This window comes from Cebidichthys violaceus, unplaced genomic scaffold (genome assembly GCF_023349555.1).
Source record: "Cebidichthys violaceus isolate CVI_PGR_0920_01 unplaced genomic scaffold, fCebVio1.0.p SCAF_32, whole genome shotgun sequence".
NCBI lineage: Eukaryota > Metazoa > Chordata > Actinopteri > Perciformes > Stichaeidae > Cebidichthys > Cebidichthys violaceus.
The window spans coordinates 2,688,764-2,706,422 of NW_027176506.1; the positions used below are offsets into that span (position 1 = coordinate 2,688,764).

The window sequence follows — 17,659 nt, forward strand, 5'->3', positions numbered from 1 at the left end:
AGTATGGTAGAGTCTTGGTAAAAGTGTAGCTGGTTCGTCTTCTTAGCAGAACACTCAGTTTTTTTTATTACCAAGAGACAAAGACTTAACACACATGCCTAACAATAGAGAATTTTGTCAGGAAGACATCAAACGTTAAGCAGTTTTAATGGCTTGTTGGTCTAGGGGTATGATTTTCACTTAGGGTGCGAGAGGTCCCGGGTCCAATTCCCGGACGAGCCCAGAATTTGTGTTTGGCTAATGTTGACTGTTTAATTGAAAGCGTTAAAAACTTTGTACCTTAAGAAAAAGTTTCTTCCACAATTTAGCCGATGTCGTGCCCATACCAGTATGGTAGAGACTTAGTAAAAGTGTAGCTGGTTTCGTCTTCTTAGCAGAACACCCAGCATTTTTTAAATACCAAGAGACAAATACTTAACACACATTCCTAACAATAGAGAATTTCGTCAGGAAGACATCAAACGTTGAGAAGTTTCAATGGCTCGTTGGTCTAGGGGTATGATTCTTACTTCTTGTGCGAGAGGTCCTGGATCCAAATCCCCCAGTAGCCCAGAATTTGTGTTTGGCTAATGTTGACTGTTTAATTAAGCGAGCCAAAAACTTTGTACCTGAAGTAAATTTTCTTCCACAATTTAGCCAATGTTGTGCCCATACCAGTATGGTAGAGATTTAGTAAAAGTGTAGATGGTTTCGTCTTCAAAGCAGAACACCCAGCATTTTTTTAATACCAAGAGACAAATACTTAACACACATTCCTAACAATAGAGAATTTCTTCAGAAAGACATCAAACATTGAGAAGTTTTTAAAGGCTCCTTGGTCTAGGGGTATAATTTTTGCTTTGGGTGCGAGAGGTCCTGGGTTCAGATCCCGGACGAGCCCAGAATTTGTGTTTGGCTAATGTTGACTGTTTAATTAAGCGAGCCAAAAACTTTGTACCTTAAGTAAATTTTCTTCAACAATTTAGCCAATGTCGTGCCCATACCAGTATGGTAGAGTCTTGGCAAAAGTGTAGCTGGTTCATCTTCTTAGCAGAACACCCAGCATCTTTTTATTACCAAGAGACAAAGACTTAATACACATGCCTAACAATAGAGAATTTCGTCAGTCAGACATCAAACCTTAAATGGTTTTAATGGCTCATTGGTCTAGGGGTATGATTCTCGCTTAGGGTGCGAGAGGTCCTGGGTCCAATTCCCGGACGAGCCCAGAAGTTGTGTTTGGCTAATGTTGACTGTTAAATTAAGCGAGTCAAAAACTTTGTACCTTAACAAAACGTTTCTTCCACAATTTAGCCAATGTCGTACCCATACCAGTATGGTAGAGTCTTGGTAAAAGTGTAGCTGGTTCGTCTTCTTAGCAGAACACTCAGTTTTTTTTATTACCAAGAGACAAAGACTTAACACACATGCCTAACAATAGAGAATTTTGTCAGGAAGACATCAAACGTTAAGCAGTTTTAATGGCTTGTTGGTCTAGGGGTATGATTTTCACTTAGGGTGCGAGAGGTCCCGGGTCCAATTCCCGGACGAGCCCAGAATTTGTGTTTGGCTAATGTTGACTGTTTAATTGAAAGCGTTAAAAACTTTGTACCTTAAGAAAAAGTTTCTTCCACAATTTAGCCGATGTCGTGCCCATACCAGTATGGTAGAGACTTAGTAAAAGTGTAGCTGGTTTCGTCTTCTTAGCAGAACACCCAGCATTTTTTAAATACCAAGAGACAAATACTTAACACACATTCCTAACAATAGAGAATTTCGTCAGGAAGACATCAAACATTGAGAAGTTTTTAAAGGCTCCTTGGTCTAGGGGTATGATTCTTGCTTTGGGTGCGAGAGGTCCCGGGTCCAATTCCCGGACGACCCCAGAAGTTGTGTTTGGCTATTGTTGACTGTTAAATTAAGCGAGCTAAAAACTTTGTACCTTAAGAAAACGTTTCTTCCACAATTTAGCCGATGTCGTGCCCATACCAGTATGGGAGAGTCTTGGTAAAAGTGTAGCTGGTTCGTCTTCTTAGCAGAACACCCAGCATTTTTTTATTACCAAGAGACAAATACCTAATACACATGCGTAACAATAGAGAATTTCGTCAGGAAGACAACAAATGTTGAGCAGATTTAATGGTTTGTTGGTCTAGGGTTATGATTCTCGCCTTGGGTGCGAGTGGTCCAGGGTCCAACTCCCGGACGAGCCCAGAATTTGTGTTTGGCTAATGTTTACTGTTTAATTGACCGCGTTAAAAACTTTGTACCTTAAGAAAACGTTTCTTCCACAATTTAGCCAATGTTGTGCCCATACCAGTATGGTAGTCTTGGCAAAAGTGTAGCTGGTTCGTCTTCTTAGCAGAACACCCAGCATTTTTTTATTACCAAGATAAAAAGACTTAACACACATGCCTAACAATAGAGAATTTCGTCAGGAAGACATCAAACGTTGAGAAGTTTCAATGGCTCGTTGGTCTAGGGGTATGATTCTTACTTCTTGTGCGAGAGGTCCTGGATCCAAATCCCCCAGTAGCCCAGAATTTGTGTTTGGCTAATGTTGACTGTTTAATTAAGCGAGCCAAAAACTTTGTACCTGAAGTAAATTTTCTTCCACAATTTAGCCAATGTTGTGCCCATACCAGTATGGTAGAGATTTAGTAAAAGTGTAGATGGTTTCGTCTTCTTAGCAGAACACCCAGCATTTTTTTAATACCAAGAGACAAATACTTAACACACATTCCTAACAATAGAGAATTTCTTCAGAAAGACATCAAACATTGAGAAGTTTTTAAAGGCTCCTTGGTCTAGGGGTATAATTTTTGCTTTGGGTGCGAGAGGTCCTGGGTTCAGATCCCGGACGAGCCCAGAATTTGTGTTTGGCTAATGTTGACTGTTTAATTAAGCAAGCCAAAAACTTTGTACCTTAAGTAAATTTTCTTCAACAATTTAGCCAATGTCGTGCCCATACCAGTATGGTAGAGTCTTGGCAAAAGTGTAGCTGGTTCATCTTCTTAGCAGAACACCCAGCATCTTTTTATTACCAAGAGACAAAGACTTAATACACATGCCTAACAATAGAGAATTTCGTCAGTCAGACATCAAACCTTAAATGGTTTTAATTGCTCGTTGGTCTAGGGGTATGATTCTTGCTTAGGGTGCGAGAGGTCCCGTGTTCAGTTTCCAGACGAGCCCTGAATTTGTGTTTGGCTAATGTTGACTGTTTAATTGAGCGCGTTAAAAACTTTATAACTTAAGAAAACGTTTCTTCCACAATTTAGCCGATGACGTGCCCATACCAGTATGGTAGAGTCTTGGTAAAAGTGTAGCTGGTTCGTCTTCTTAGCAGAACTCCCATCATTTTTTTATTACCAATAGACAAATACTTAATACACATCCCTAACAATAGAGAATTTCGTCAGGAAGACATCAAACGTTAAGCAGTTTTAATGGCTCGTTGGTCTAGGGGTATGATTCTCTCATAGGGTGCGAGAGGTCTGGGGTCCAATTACCGGACGAGCCCAGAATTTGTGTTTGGCTAATGTTTACTGTTTAATTGATCGCGTTAAAAACTTTGTACTTTAAGAAAACGTTTCTTCCACAATTTAGCCGATGTCGTGCCCATACCAGTATGGTAGAGTCTTGGTAAAAGTGTAGCTGGTTCGTCTTCTTAGCAGAACACTCAGTTTTTTTTATTACCAAGAGACAAAGACTTAACACACATGCCTAACAATAGAGAATTTCGTCAGGAAGACATCAAACGTTAAGCAGTTTCAATGGCTCGTTGGTCTAGGGGTATGATTCTCGCTTTGGGTGCGAGAGGTCCCGGGTCCAAATCCCGGACGAGCCCAGAATTTGTGTTTGGCTAATGTTGACTGTTAAATTAAGCGAGCCAAAAACTTTGTACCTTAAGAAAACGTTTCTTCCACAATTTAGCCAATGTCGTGCCCATACCAGTATGGTAGAGACTTAGTAAAAGTGTAGCTGGTTCGTCTTCTTAGCAGAACAACCAGCATTTTTTTTATTACCAAGAGACAAAGACTTAACACACATGCCTAACAATAGAGAATTTCGTCAGGAAGACATCAAACGTTAAGCAGTTTTAATGACTCGGTGGTCTACGGGTATGATTCTCACTGTGTGTGCGAGAGGTCCTGGGTCCAAATCCCGGACGAGCCCAGAATTTGTGTTTGGCTAATGTTGACTATTAAATTAAGCGAGCCAAAAACTTTGTACCTTAAGAAAACGTTTCTTCCACAATTTAGCCAATGTCGTGCCCATACCAGTATGGTAGAATCTTGGTAAAAGTGTAATTGTTTCGTCTTCTTACCAGAACACTCATTTTTTTTTAATGCCAAGGGAAAAAGACTTAATACACATGCCTAACAATAAAGAATTTCGTCAGGCAGACATCAAATGTTGAGGTGTTTTAATGGCTCGTTGGTCTAGGGGTATGATTCTCGCTTAGGGTGCGAGAGGTCCTGGGTCCAATTCCCGGACGAGCCCAGAAGTTGTGTTTGGCTAATACTGACTGTTAAATTAAGCGAGTCAAAAACTTTGTACCTTAACAAAACGTTTCTTCCACAATTTAGCCAATGTCGTACCCATACCAGTATGGTAGAGTCTTGGTAAAAGTGTAGCTGGTTCGTCTTCTTAGCAGAACAACCAGCATTTTTTTTATTACCAAGAGACAAAGACTTAACACACATGCCTAACAATAGAGAATTTCGTCAGGAAGACATCAAACGTTAAGCAGTTTTAATGACTCGGTGGTCTACGGGTATGATTCTCACTGTGTGTGCGAGAGGTCCTGGGTCCAAATCCCGGACGAGCCCAGAATTTGTGTTTGGCTAATGTTGACTATTAAATTAAGCGAGCCAAAAACTTTGTACCTTAAGAAAACGTTTCTTCCACAATTTAGCCAATGTCGTGCCCATACCAGTATGGTAGAATCTTGGTAAAAGTGTAATTGTTTCGTCTTCTTACCAGAACACTCATTTTTTTTTAATGCCAAGGGAAAAAGACTTAATACACATGCCTAACAATAAAGAATTTCGTCAGGCAGACATCAAATGTTGAGGTGTTTTAATGGCTCGTTGGTCTAGGGGTATGATTCTCGCTTAGGGTGCGAGAGGTCCTGGGTCCAATTCCCGGACGAGCCCAGAAGTTGTGTTTGGCTAATACTGACTGTTAAATTAAGCGAGTCAAAAACTTTGTACCTTAACAAAACGTTTCTTCCACAATTTAGCCAATGTCGTACCCATACCAGTATGGTAGAGTCTTGGTAAAAGTGTAGCTGGTTCGTCTTCTTAGCAGAACACTCAGTTTTTTTTATTACCAAGAGACAAAGACTTAACACACATGCCTAACAATAGAGAATTTCGTCAGGAAGACATCAAACGTTAAGCAGTTTTAATGGCTTGTTGGTCTAGGGGTATGATTCTCACTTAGGGTGCGAGAGGTCCCGGGTCCAATTCCCGGACGAGCCCAGAATTTGTGTTTAGCTAATGTTGACTGTTTAATTGAGCGCGTTAAAAACTTTGTACCTTAAGAAAAAGTTTCTTCCACAATTTAGCCGATGTCGTGCCCATACCAGTATGGTAGAGTCTTGGTAAAAGTGTAGCTGGTTCGTCTTCTTAGCAGAACACCCAGCATTTTTTTATTACCAAGAGAAAAAGACTTAACACACATGCCTAACAATAGAGAATTTTGTCAGGAAGACATCAAACGTTGAGAAGTTTCAATGGCTCGTTGGTCTAGGGGTATGATTCTTGCTTCTTGTGCGAGAGGTCCTGGGTCCAAATCCCCCAGGAGCCCAGAATTTGTGTTTGGCTAATGTTGACTGTTTAATTAAGCGAGCCAAAAACTTTGTACCTGAGATAAATTTTCTTCCACAATTTAGCCAATGTTATGCCAATACCAGTATGGTAGAGACTTAGTAAAAGTGTAGCTGGTTTTGTCTTCTTAGCAGAACACCCAGCATTTTTTAAATACCAAGAGACAAATACTTAACACACATGCCTAACAATAGAGAATTTCGTCAGGAAGACATCAAACGTTAAGCAGTTTTAATGACTCGGTGGTCTACGGGTATGATTCTCACTGTGTGTGCGAGAGGTCCTGGGTCCAAATCCCGGACGAGCCCAGAATTTGTGTTTGGCTAATGTTGACTGTTTAATTGAGCGAGCCAAAAACTTTGTACCTTACGAAAACGTTTCTTCCACAATTTAGCCAATGTCGTGCCCATACCAGTATGGTAGAGACTTGACAAAAATGTAGCTGGTTCATCTTCTTAGCAGAACACCCAGCATCTTTTTATTACCAAGAGACAAAGACTTAATACACATGCCTAACAATAGAGAATTTCGTCAGTCAGACATCAAACCTTAACTGGTTTTAATGGCTCGTTGGTCTAGGGTTATGATTCTCGCCTTGGGTGCGAGAGGTCCAGGGTCCAACTCCCGGACGAGCCCAGAATTTGTGTTTGGCTAATGTTGACTGTTTAATTAAGCGAGCCAAAAACTTTGTACCTTAAGTAAATTTTCTTCAACAATTTAGCCAATGTCGTGCCCATACCAGTATGGTAGAGTCTTGGCAAAAGTGTAGCTGGTTCATCTTCTTAGCAGAACACCCAGCATCTTTTTATTACCAAGAGACAAAGACTTAATACACATGCCTAACAATAGAGAATTTCGTCAGTCAGACATCAAACCTTAAATGGCTTTTATGGCTCGTTGGTCTAGGGGTATGATTCTTGCTTAGGGTGCGAGAGGTCCCGTGTTCAGTTTCCAGATGAGCCCTGAATTTGTGTTTGGCTAATGTTGACTGTTTAATTGAGCGCGTTAAAAACTTTACACCTTAAGAAAACGTTTCTTCCACAATTTAGCCGATGACGTGCCCATACCAGTATGGTAGAGTCTTGGTAAAAGTGTAGCTGGTTCGTCTTCTTAGCAGAACTCCCATCATTTTTTTATTACCAATAGACAAATACTTAATACACATCCCTAACAATAGAGAATTTCGTCAGGAAGACATCAAACGTTAAGCAGTTTTAATGACTCGGTGGTCTACGGGTATGATTCTCACTGTGTGTGCGAGAGGTCCTGGGTCCAAATCCCGGACGAGCCCAGAATTTGTGTTTGGCTAATGTTGACTGTTTAATTGAGCGAGCCAAAAACTTTGTACCTTACGAAAACGTTTCTTCCACAATTTAGCCAATGTCGTGCCCATACCAGTATGGTAGAGACTTGACAAAAATGTAGCTGGTTCATCTTCTTAGCAGAACACCCAGCATCTTTTTATTACCAAGAGACAAAGACTTAATACACATGCCTAACAATAGAGAATTTCGTCATTCAGACATCAAACCTTAACTGGTTTTAATGGCTCGTTGGTCTAGGGTTATGATTCTCGCCTTGGTTGCGAGAGGTCCAGGGTCCAACTCCCGGACGAGCCCAGAATTTGTGTTTGGCTAATGTTGACTGTTTAATTAAGCGAGCCAAAAACTTTGTACCTTAAGTAAATTTTCTTCAACAATTTAGCCAATGTCGTGCCCATAGCAGTATGGTAGAGTCTTGGCAAAAGTGTAGCTGGTTCATCTTCTTAGCAGAACACCCAGCATCTTTTTATTACCAAGAGACAAAGACTTAATACACATGCCTAACAATAGAGAATTTCGTCAGTCAGACATCAAACCTTAAATGGCTTTTATGGCTCGTTGGTCTAGGGCTATGATTCTTGCTTAGGGTGCAAGAGGTCCCGTGTTCAGTTTCCAGACGAGCCCTGAATTTGTGTTTGGCTAATGTTGACTGTTTAATTGAGCGCGTTAAAAACTTTACACCTTAAGAAAACGTTTCTTCCACAATTTAGCCGATGACGTGCCCATACCAGTATGGTAGAGTCTTGGTAAAAGTGTAGCTGGTTCGTCTTCTTAGCAGAACTCCCATCATTTTTTTATTACCAATAGACAAATACTTAATACACATCCCTAACAATAGAGAATTTCGTCAGGAAGACATCAAACGTTAAGCAGTTTTAATGGCTCGTTGGTCTAGGGGTATGATTCTCTCATAGGGTGCGAGAGGTCTGGGGTAAAATTACCGGACGATCCCAGAATTTGGGTTTGGCTAATGTTTACTGTTTAATTGATCGCGTTAAAAACTTTGTACTTTAAGAAAACGTTTCTTCCACAATTTAGCCGATGTCGTGCCCATACCAGTATGGTAGAGTCTTGGTAAAAGTGTAGCTGGTTCGTCTTCTTAGCAGAACACTCAGTTTTTTTTATTACCAAGAGACAAAGACTTAACACACATGCCTAACAATAGAGAATTTCGTCAGGAAGACATCAAACGTTAAGCAGTTTTAGTGACTCGGTGGTCTACGGGTATGATTCTCACTGTGTGTGCGAGAGGTCCTGGGTCCAAATCCCGGACGAGCCCAGAATTTGTGTTTGGCTAATGTTGACTATTAAATTAAGCGAGCCAAAAACTTTGTACCTTAAGAAAACGTTTCTTCCACAATTTAGCCAATGTCGTGCCCATACCAGTATGGTAGAATCTTGGTAAAAGTGTAATTGTTTCGTCTTCTTACCAGAACACTCATTTTTTTTTAATGCCAAGGGAAAAAGACTTAATACACATGCCTAACAATAAAGAATTTCGTCAGGCAGACATCAAATGTTGAGGTGTTTTAATGGCTCGTTGGTCTAGGGGTATGATTCTCGCTTAGGGTGCGAGAGGTCCTGGGTCCAATTCCCGGACAAGCCCAGAAGTTGTGTTTGGCTAATACTGACTGTTAAATTAAGCGAGTCAAAAACTTTGTACCTTAACAAAACGTTTCTTCCACAATTTAGCCAATGTCGTACCCATACCAGTATGGTAGAGTCTTGGTAAAAGTGTAGCTGGTTCGTCTTCTTAGCAGAACACTCAGTTTTTTTTATTACCAAGAGACAAAGACTTAACACACATGCCTAACAATAGAGAATTTCGTCAGGAAGACATCAAACGTTAAGCAGTTTTAATGGCTTGTTGGTCTAGGGGTATGATTCTCACTTAGGGTGCGAGAGGTCCCGGGTCCAATTCCCGGACGAGCCCAGAATTTGTGTTTAGCTAATGTTGACTGTTTAATTGAACGCGTTAAAAACTTTGTACCTTAAGAAAAATTTTCTTCCACAATTTAGCCGAATTCGTGCCCATACCAGTATGGTAGAGTCTTGGTAAAAGTGTAGCTGGTTCGTCTTCTTAGCAGAACACCCAGCATTTTTTTATTACCAAGAGAAAAAGACTTAACACACATGCCTAACAATAGAGAATTTTGTCAGGAAGACATCAAACGTTGAGAAGTTTCAATGGCTCGTTGGTCTAGGGGTATGATTCTTGCTTCTTGTGCGAGAGGTCCTGGGTCCAAATCCCCCAGGAGCCCAGAATTTGTGTTTGGCTAATGTTGACTGTTTAATTAAGCGAGCCAAAAACTTTGTACCTGAGATAAATTTTCTTCCACAATTTAGCCAATGTTATGCCAATACCAGTATGGTAGAGACTTAGTAAAAGTGTAGCTGGTTTTGTCTTCTTAGCAGAACACCCAGCATTTTTTAAATACCAAGAGACAAATACTTAACACACATGCCTAACAATAGAGAATTTCGTCAGGAAGACATCAAACGTTAAGCAGTTTTAATGACTCGGTGGTCTACGGGTATGATTCTCACTGTGTGTGCGAGAGGTCCTGGGTCCAAATCCCGGACGAGCCCAGAATTTGTGTTTGGCTAATGTTGACTGTTTAATTGAGCGAGCCAAAAACTTTGTACCTTACGAAAACGTTTCTTCCACAATTTAGCCAATGTCGTGCCCATACCAGTATGGTAGAGACTTGACAAAAATGTAGCTGGTTCATCTTCTTAGCAGAACACCCAGCATCTTTTTATTACCAAGAGACAAAGACTTAATACACATGCCTAACAATAGAGAATTTCGTCAGTCAGACATCAAACCTTAACTGGTTTTAATGGCTCGTTGGTCTAGGGTTATGATTCTCGCCTTGGGTGCGAGAGGTCCAGGGTCCAACTCCTGGACGAGCCCAGAATTTGTGTTTGGCTAATGTTGACTGTTTAATTAAGCGAGCCAAAAACTTTGTACCTTAAGTAAATTTTCTTCAACAATTTAGCCAATGTCGTGCCCATACCAGTATGGTAGAGTCTTGGCAAAAGTGTAGCTGGTTCATCTTCTTAGCAGAACACCCAGCATCTTTTTATTACCAAGAGACAAAGACTTAATACACATGCCTAACAATAGAGAATTTCGTCAGTCAGACATCAAACCTTAAATGGCTTTTATGGCTCGTTGGTCTAGGGGTATGATTCTTGCTTAGGGTGCGAGAGGTCCCGTGTTCAGTTTCCAGATGAGCCCTGAATTTGTGTTTGGCTAATGTTGACTGTTTAATTGAGCGCGTTAAAAACTTTACACCTTAAGAAAACGTTTCTTCCACAATTTAGCCGATGACGTGCCCATACCAGTATGGTAGAGTCTTGGTAAAAGTGTAGCTGGTTCGTCTTCTTAGCAGAACTCCCATCATTTTTTTATTACCAATAGACAAATACTTAATACACATCCCTAACAATAGAGAATTTCGTCAGGAAGACATCAAACGTTAAGCAGTTTTAATGACTCGGTGGTCTACGGGTATGATTCTCACTGTGTGTGCGAGAGGTCCTGGGTCCAAATCCCGGACGAGCCCAGAATTTGTGTTTGGCTAATGTTGACTGTTTAATTGAGCGAGCCAAAAACTTTGTACCTTACGAAAACGTTTCTTCCACAATTTAGCCAATGTCGTGCCCATACCAGTATGGTAGAGACTTGACAAAAATGTAGCTGGTTCATCTTCTTAGCAGAACACCCAGCATCTTTTTATTACCAAGAGACAAAGACTTAATACACATGCCTAACAATAGAGAATTTCGTCAGTCAGACATCAAACCTTAACTGGTTTTAATGGCTCGTTGGTCTAGGGTTATGATTCTCGCCTTGGTTGCGAGAGGTCCAGGGTCCAACTCCCCGACGAGCCCAGAATTTGTGTTTGGCTAATGTTGACTGTTTAATTAAGCGAGCCAAAAACTTTGTACCTTAAGTAAATTTTCTTCAACAATTTAGCCAATGTCGTGCCCATACCAGTATGGTAGAGTCTTGGCAAAAGTGTAGCTGGTTCATCTTCTTAGCAGAACACCCAGCATCTTTTTATTACCAAGAGACAAAGACTTAATACACATGCCTAACAATAGAGAATTTCGTCAGTCAGACATCAAACCTTAAATGGCTTTTATGGCTCGTTGGTCTAGGGGTATGATTCTTGCTTAGGGTGCGAGAGGTCCCGTGTTCAGTTTCCAGACGAGCCCTGAATTTGTGTTTGGCTAATGTTGACTGTTTAATTGAGCGCGTTAAAAACTTTACACCTTAAGAAAACGTTTCTTCCACAATTTAGCCGATGACGTGCCCATACCAGTATGGTAGAGTCTTGGTAAAAGTGTAGCTGGTTCGTCTTCTTAGCAGAACTCCCATCATTTTTTTATTACCAATAGACAAATACTTAATACACATCCCTAACAATAGAGAATTTCGTCAGGAAGACATCAAACGTTAAGCAGTTTTAATGGCTCGTTGGTCTAGGGGTATGATTCTCTCATAGGGTGCGAGAGGTCTGGGGTAAAATTACCGGACGATCCCAGAATTTGTGTTTGGCTAATGTTTACTGTTTAATTGATCGCGTTAAAAACTTTGTACTTTAAGAAAACGTTTCTTCCACAATTTAGCCGATGTCGTGCCCATACCAGTATGGTAGAGTCTTGGTAAAAGTGTAGCTGGTTCGTCTTCTTAGCAGAACACTCAGTTTTTTTTATTACCAAGAGACAAAGACTTAACACACATGCCTAACAATAGAGAATTTCGTCAGGAAGACATCAAACGTTAAGCAGTTTCAATGGCTCGTTGGTCTAGGGGAATGATTCTCGCTTAGGGTGCGAGAGGTCCCGGGTCCAATTCCCGGACGAGCCCACAAGTTGTGTTTGGCTAATGTTGACTGTTAAATTAAGTGAGCCAAAAACTTTGTACCTTAAGAAAACTTTAATTCCACAATTTAGCCAATGTCGTGCCCATACCAGTATAGTAGAGGCTTAGTAAAAGTGTAGCTGGTTCGTCTTCTTAGCAGAACACCCAGCATTTTTTTTATTACCAAGAGACAAAGACTTAACACGCATGCCTAACAATAGAGAATTTCGTCAGTAAGACATAAAACGTTGAGCAGTTTTAATGGCTCGTTGGTCTAGGGGTTGATTGTTGCTTCAGGTGCCGGAGGTCCCGGGTCCAAATCCCGCAGGAGCCCATAATTTGTGTTTGGCTAATGTTGACTGTTTAATTAAGCGAGCTAAAAACTTTGTACCTTAAGAAAACGTTTCTTTTACAATTTAGCCGATGTCGTGCCCATACCAGTATGGTAGAGTCTTGGCAAAAGTGTAGCTGGTTCGTCTTCTTTGTAGAACACCCAGCATTTTTTTATTACCAAGAGACAAATACTTAATACATATGCGTAACAATAGAGAATTTCGTCAGGAAGACATCGAACGTTGAGCAGTTTTAATGGCTCGTTGGTCTAGGGTTATGATTCTCGCTTTGGGTGCGAGAGGTCCCGGGTCCAAATACCGGACGATCCCAGAATTTGTGTTTGGCTAATGTTTACTGTTTAATTGAGCGCGTTAAAAACTTTGTACCTTAAGAAAACGTTTCTTCCACAATTTAGCCGATGTCTTGCCCATACCAGTATGGTAGAGTCTTGGTAAAATTGTAGCTGGTTCGTCTTCTTTGCAGAACACTCAGTTTTTTTTAATGCCAAGAGAAAAAGACTTAATACACATGCCTAACAATAAAGAATTTCATCAGGCAGACATCAAATATTGAGGTGTTTCAATGGCTCGTTGGTCTAGGGGAATGATTCTCGCTTAGGGTGCGAGAGGTCCTGTGTCCAAATCACCCAGGAGCCCAGAATTTGTGTTTGGCTAATGTTGACTGTTTAATTAAGCGAGCCAAAAACTTTGTACCTGAAGTAAATTTTCTTCCACAATTTAGCCAATGTTATGCCAATACCAGTATGGTAGAGACTTAGTAAAAGTGTAGCTGGTTCGTCTTCTTAGCAGAACACCCAGCATTTTTTTTATTACCAAGAGACAACGACTTAACACGCATGCCTAACAATAGAGAATTTCGTCAGTAAGACATAAAACGTTGAGCAGTTTTAATGGCTCGTTGGTCTAGGGGTTGATTGTTGCTTCAGGTGCCAGAGGTCCTGTGTCCAAATCCTGCAGGAGCCCAGAATTTGTGTTTGGCTAATCTTGACTGTTTAATTAAGCGAGCCAAAAACTTTGTACCTTAAGTAAATTTTCTTCCACAATTTAGCCAATGTCGTGCCCATACCAGTATGGTAGAATCTTGATAAAAGTGTAGCTGTTTCGTCTTCTTACCAGAACACTCAGTTTTTTTTAATGCCAAGAGAAAAAGACTTAATACACATGCCTAACAATAGAGAATTTCGTCAGGAAGACAACAAATGTTGAGCAGTTTTAATGGCTTGTTGGTCTAGGGTTATGATTCTCGCCTTGGGTGCGAGTGGTCCAGGGTCCAACTCCCGGACGAGCCCAGAATTTGTGTTTGGCTAATGTTTACTGTTTAATTGATCGCATTAAAAACTTTGTACCTTAAGAAAACGTTTCTTCCACAATTTAGCCAATGTCGTGCCCATACCAGTATAGTAGAGACTTAGTAAAAGTGTAGCTGGTTCGTCTTCTTAGCAGAACACCCAGCATTGTTTTTATTACCAAGAGACAAAGACTTAACACACATGCCTAACAATAGAGAATTTCGTCAGTCAGACATCAAATATTGAGGTGTTTCAATGGCTCGTTGGTCTAGGGGAATGATTCTCGCTTAGGGTGCGAGAGGTCCCGGGTCCAATTCCCGGACGAGCCCACAAGTTGTGTTTGGCTAATGTTGACTGTTAAATTAAGCGAGCCAAAAACTTTGTACCTTAAGAAAACTTTAATTCCACAATTTAGCCAATGTCGTGCCCATACCAGTATAGTAGAGGCTTAGTAAAAGTGTAGCTGGTTCGTCTTCTTAGCAGAACACCCAGCATTTTTTTTATTACCAAGAGAAAAAGACTTAAAACACATGCCTAACAATAAAGAATTTCATCAGGCAGACATCAAATATTGAGGTGTTTCAATGGCTCGTTGGTCTAGGGGAATGATTCTCGCTTAGGGTGCGAGAGGTCCTGTGTCCAAATCCCCCAGGAGCCCAGAATTTGTGTTTGGCTAATGTTGACTGTTTAATTAAGCGAGCCAAAAACTTTGTACCTCAAGTAAATTTTCTTCCACAATTTAGCCAATGTCGTGCCCATACCAGTATGTTAGAATCTTGATAAAAGTGTAGCTGTTTCGTCTTCTTACCAGAACACTCAGTTTTTTTTAATGCCAAGAGAAAAAGACTTAATACACATGCCTAACAATAGAGAATTTCGTCAGGAAGACAACAAATGTTGAGCAGTTTTAATGGCTTGTTGGTCTAGGGTTATGATTCTCTCCTTGGGTGCGAGTGGTCCAGGGTCCAACTCCCGGACGAGCCCAGAATTTGTGTTTGGCTAATGTTTACTGTTTAATTGATCGCATTAAAAACTTTGTACCTTAAGAAAACGTTTCTTCCACAATTTAGCCAATGTCGTGCCCATACCAGTATAGTAGAGACTTAGTAAAAGTGTAGCTGGTTCGTCTTCTTAGCAGAACACCCAGCATTGTTTTTATTACCAAGAGACAAAGACTTAACACACATGCCTAACAATAGAGAATTTCGTCAGTCAGACATCAAACCTTAAATGGTTTTAATGGCTCGTTGGTCTAGGGGTATGAATCTCGCTTCGGGTGCGAGCGGTCCGGGGTCCAATTCCTGGACGAGCCCAGAAGTTGTTTTTGGCTATTGTTGACTGTTAAATTAAGCGAGCTAAAAACTTTGTACCTTAAGAAAACGTTTCTTTTACAATTTAGCCGATGTCGTGCCCATACCAGTATGGTAGAGTCTTGGCAAAAGTGTAGCTGGTTCGTCTTCTTTGTAGAACACCCAGCATTTTTTTATTACCAAGAGACAAATACTTAATACACATGCGTAACAATAGAGAATTTCGTCAGGAAGACATCGAACGTTGAGCAGTTTTAATGGCTCGTTGGTCTAGGGTTATGATTCTCGCCTTGGGTGCGAGAGGTCCCGGGTCCAAATACCGGACGATCCCAGAATTTGTGTTTGGCTAATGTTTACTGTTTAATTGAGCGCGTTAAAAACTTTGTACCTTAAGAAAACGTTTCTTCCACAATTTAGCCGATGTCTTGCCCATACCAGTATGGTAGAGTCTTGGTAAAATTGTAGCTGGTTCGTCTTCTTTGCAGAACACTCAGTTTTTTTTAATGCCAAGAGAAAAAGACTTAATACACATGCCTAACAATAAAGAATTTCATCAGGCAGACATCAAATATTGAGCAGTTTTAATGGCTCGTTGGTCTAGGGTTATGATTCTCGCCTTGGGTGCGAGAGGTCCCGGGTCCAAATACCGGACGATCCCAGAATTCGTGTTTGGCTAATGTTTACTGTTTAATTGAGCGAGTCAAAAACTTTGTACATTAAGAAAACGTTTCTTCCACAATTTAGCCAATGTCGTGCCCATACCAGTATGGTAGTCTTGGCCAAAGTGTAGCTGGTTCGTCTTCTTAGCAGAACAGCCAGCATTTTTTTATTACCAAGAGAAAAAGACTTAACACACATGCCTAACAATAGAGAATTTCGTCAGGAAAACATCAAACGTTAAGCAGTTTCAATGGCTCGTTGGTCTAGGGGTATGATTCTTGCTTTGGGTGCGAGAGGTCCCGGGTCCAAATCCCAGACGAGCCCAGAATTTCTGTTTGGCTAATGTTGACTGTTTAATTAAGCGAGCCAAAAACTTTGTACCTTAAGTAAATTTTCTTCAACAATTTAGCCAATGTCGTGCCCATACCAGTATGGTAGAGTCTTGGCAAAAGTGTAGCTGGTTCATCTTCTTAGCAGAACACCCAGCATCTTTTTATTACCAAGAGACAAAAACTTAATACACATGCCTAACAATAGAGAATTTCGTCAGTCAGACATCAAACCTTAAATGGTTTTAATGGCTCGTTGGTCTAGGGGTATGATTCTCTCATAGGGTGCGAAAGGTCCTGGGTCCAAATCCCGGACGAGCCCAGAAGTTGTGTTTGGCTAATGTTGACTGTTAAATTAAGCGAGCCAAAAGCTTTGTACCTTAAGAAAATGTTTCTTCCACAATTTAGCCAATGTCGTGCCCATACCAGTATGGTAGAATCTTAGTAAAAGTGTAGCTGTTTCGTCTTCTTACCAGAACACTCAGTTTTTTTTAATGCCAAGAGAAAAAGACTTAATTCACATGCCTAACAATAAAGAATTTCGTCAGGCAGACATCAAATGTTGAGGTGTTTTAATGGCTCGTTGGTCTAGGGGTATGATTCTCGCTTAGGGTGCGAGAGGTCCCGCGTCCAACTCCCGGACGAGCCCAGAATTTGTGTTTGGCTAATGTTGACTTTTAAATTAAGCGAGCCAAAAGCTTTGTACCTTAAGAAAACGTTTCTTCCACAATTTAGCCAATGTCGTTCCCATACCAGTATGGTAGAGTCTTGGTAAAATTGTTGCTGGTTCGTCTTCTTAGCAAAACACCCAGCATTTTTTTATTACCAAGAGAAAAAGACTTAACGCACATGCCTAACAATAGAGAATTTCGTAAGGAAGACATCAAACGTTAAGCAGTTTCAATGGCTCGTTGGTCTAGGGGTATGATTCTTACTTCTTGTGCGAGAGGTCCTGGATCCAAATCCCCCAGGAGCCCAGAATTTGTGTTTGGCTAATGTTGACTGTTTAATTAAGCGAGCCAAAAACTTTGTACCTGAAGTAAATTTTCTTCCACAATTTAGCCAATGTTGTGCCCATACCAGTATGGTAGAGACTTAGTAAAAGTGTAGCTGGTTTCGTCTTCTTAGCAGAACACCCAGCATTTTTTTAATACCAAGAGACAAATACTTAACACACATTCCTAACAATAGAGAATTTCTTCAGAAAGACATCAAACGTTAAGAAACCTTTAAAGGCTCCGTGGTCTAGGGGTATGATTCTTGCTTTGGGTGCGAGAGGTCCTGGATCCAAATCCCCCAGGAGCCCAGAATTTGTGTTTGGCTAATGTTGACTGTTTAATTAAGCGAGCCAAAAACTTTGTACCTGAAGTAAATTTTCTTCCACAATTTAGCCAATGTTGTGCCCATACCAGTATGGTAGAGACTTAGTAAAAGTGTAGCTGGTTTCGTCTTCTTAGCAGAACACCCAGCATTTTTTTAATACCAAGAGACAAATACTTAACACACATTCCTAACAATAGAGAATTTCTTCAGAAAGACATCAAACGTTAAGAAACCTTTAAAGGCTCCGTGGTCTAGGGGTATGATTCTTGCTTTGGGTGCGAGAGGTCCTGGATCCAAATCCCCCAGGAGCCCAGAATTTGTGTTTGGCTAATGTTGACTGTTTAATTAAGCGAGCCAAAAACTTTGTACCTGAAGTAAATT

General features: G+C 40.7%; 5 non-coding genes across 5 annotated transcripts; all 5 read left to right on the forward strand.

Moving 5' to 3' along the window:
- The first annotated feature begins 3,757 nt into the window (after positions 1–3,757).
- Positions 3,758–3,829, forward strand: trnap-ugg (transfer RNA proline (anticodon UGG)). Its single transcript has one exon. It is a non-coding gene; the product is annotated as a tRNA-Pro (tRNA).
- Positions 3,830–4,413: 584 nt separating this feature from the next.
- trnap-agg (transfer RNA proline (anticodon AGG)) lies at positions 4,414–4,485 on the forward strand. The gene has a single exon. It is a non-coding gene; the product is annotated as a tRNA-Pro (tRNA).
- Positions 4,486–5,069: 584 nt separating this feature from the next.
- trnap-agg (transfer RNA proline (anticodon AGG)) lies at positions 5,070–5,141 on the forward strand. Its single transcript has one exon. It is a non-coding gene; the product is annotated as a tRNA-Pro (tRNA).
- Positions 5,142–11,948: 6,807 nt separating this feature from the next.
- On the forward strand, positions 11,949–12,020 carry trnap-agg (transfer RNA proline (anticodon AGG)). The gene has a single exon. It is a non-coding gene; the product is annotated as a tRNA-Pro (tRNA).
- Positions 12,021–13,913: 1,893 nt separating this feature from the next.
- trnap-agg (transfer RNA proline (anticodon AGG)) lies at positions 13,914–13,985 on the forward strand. Its single transcript has one exon. It is a non-coding gene; the product is annotated as a tRNA-Pro (tRNA).
- Positions 13,986–17,659: the final 3,674 nt, after the last annotated feature.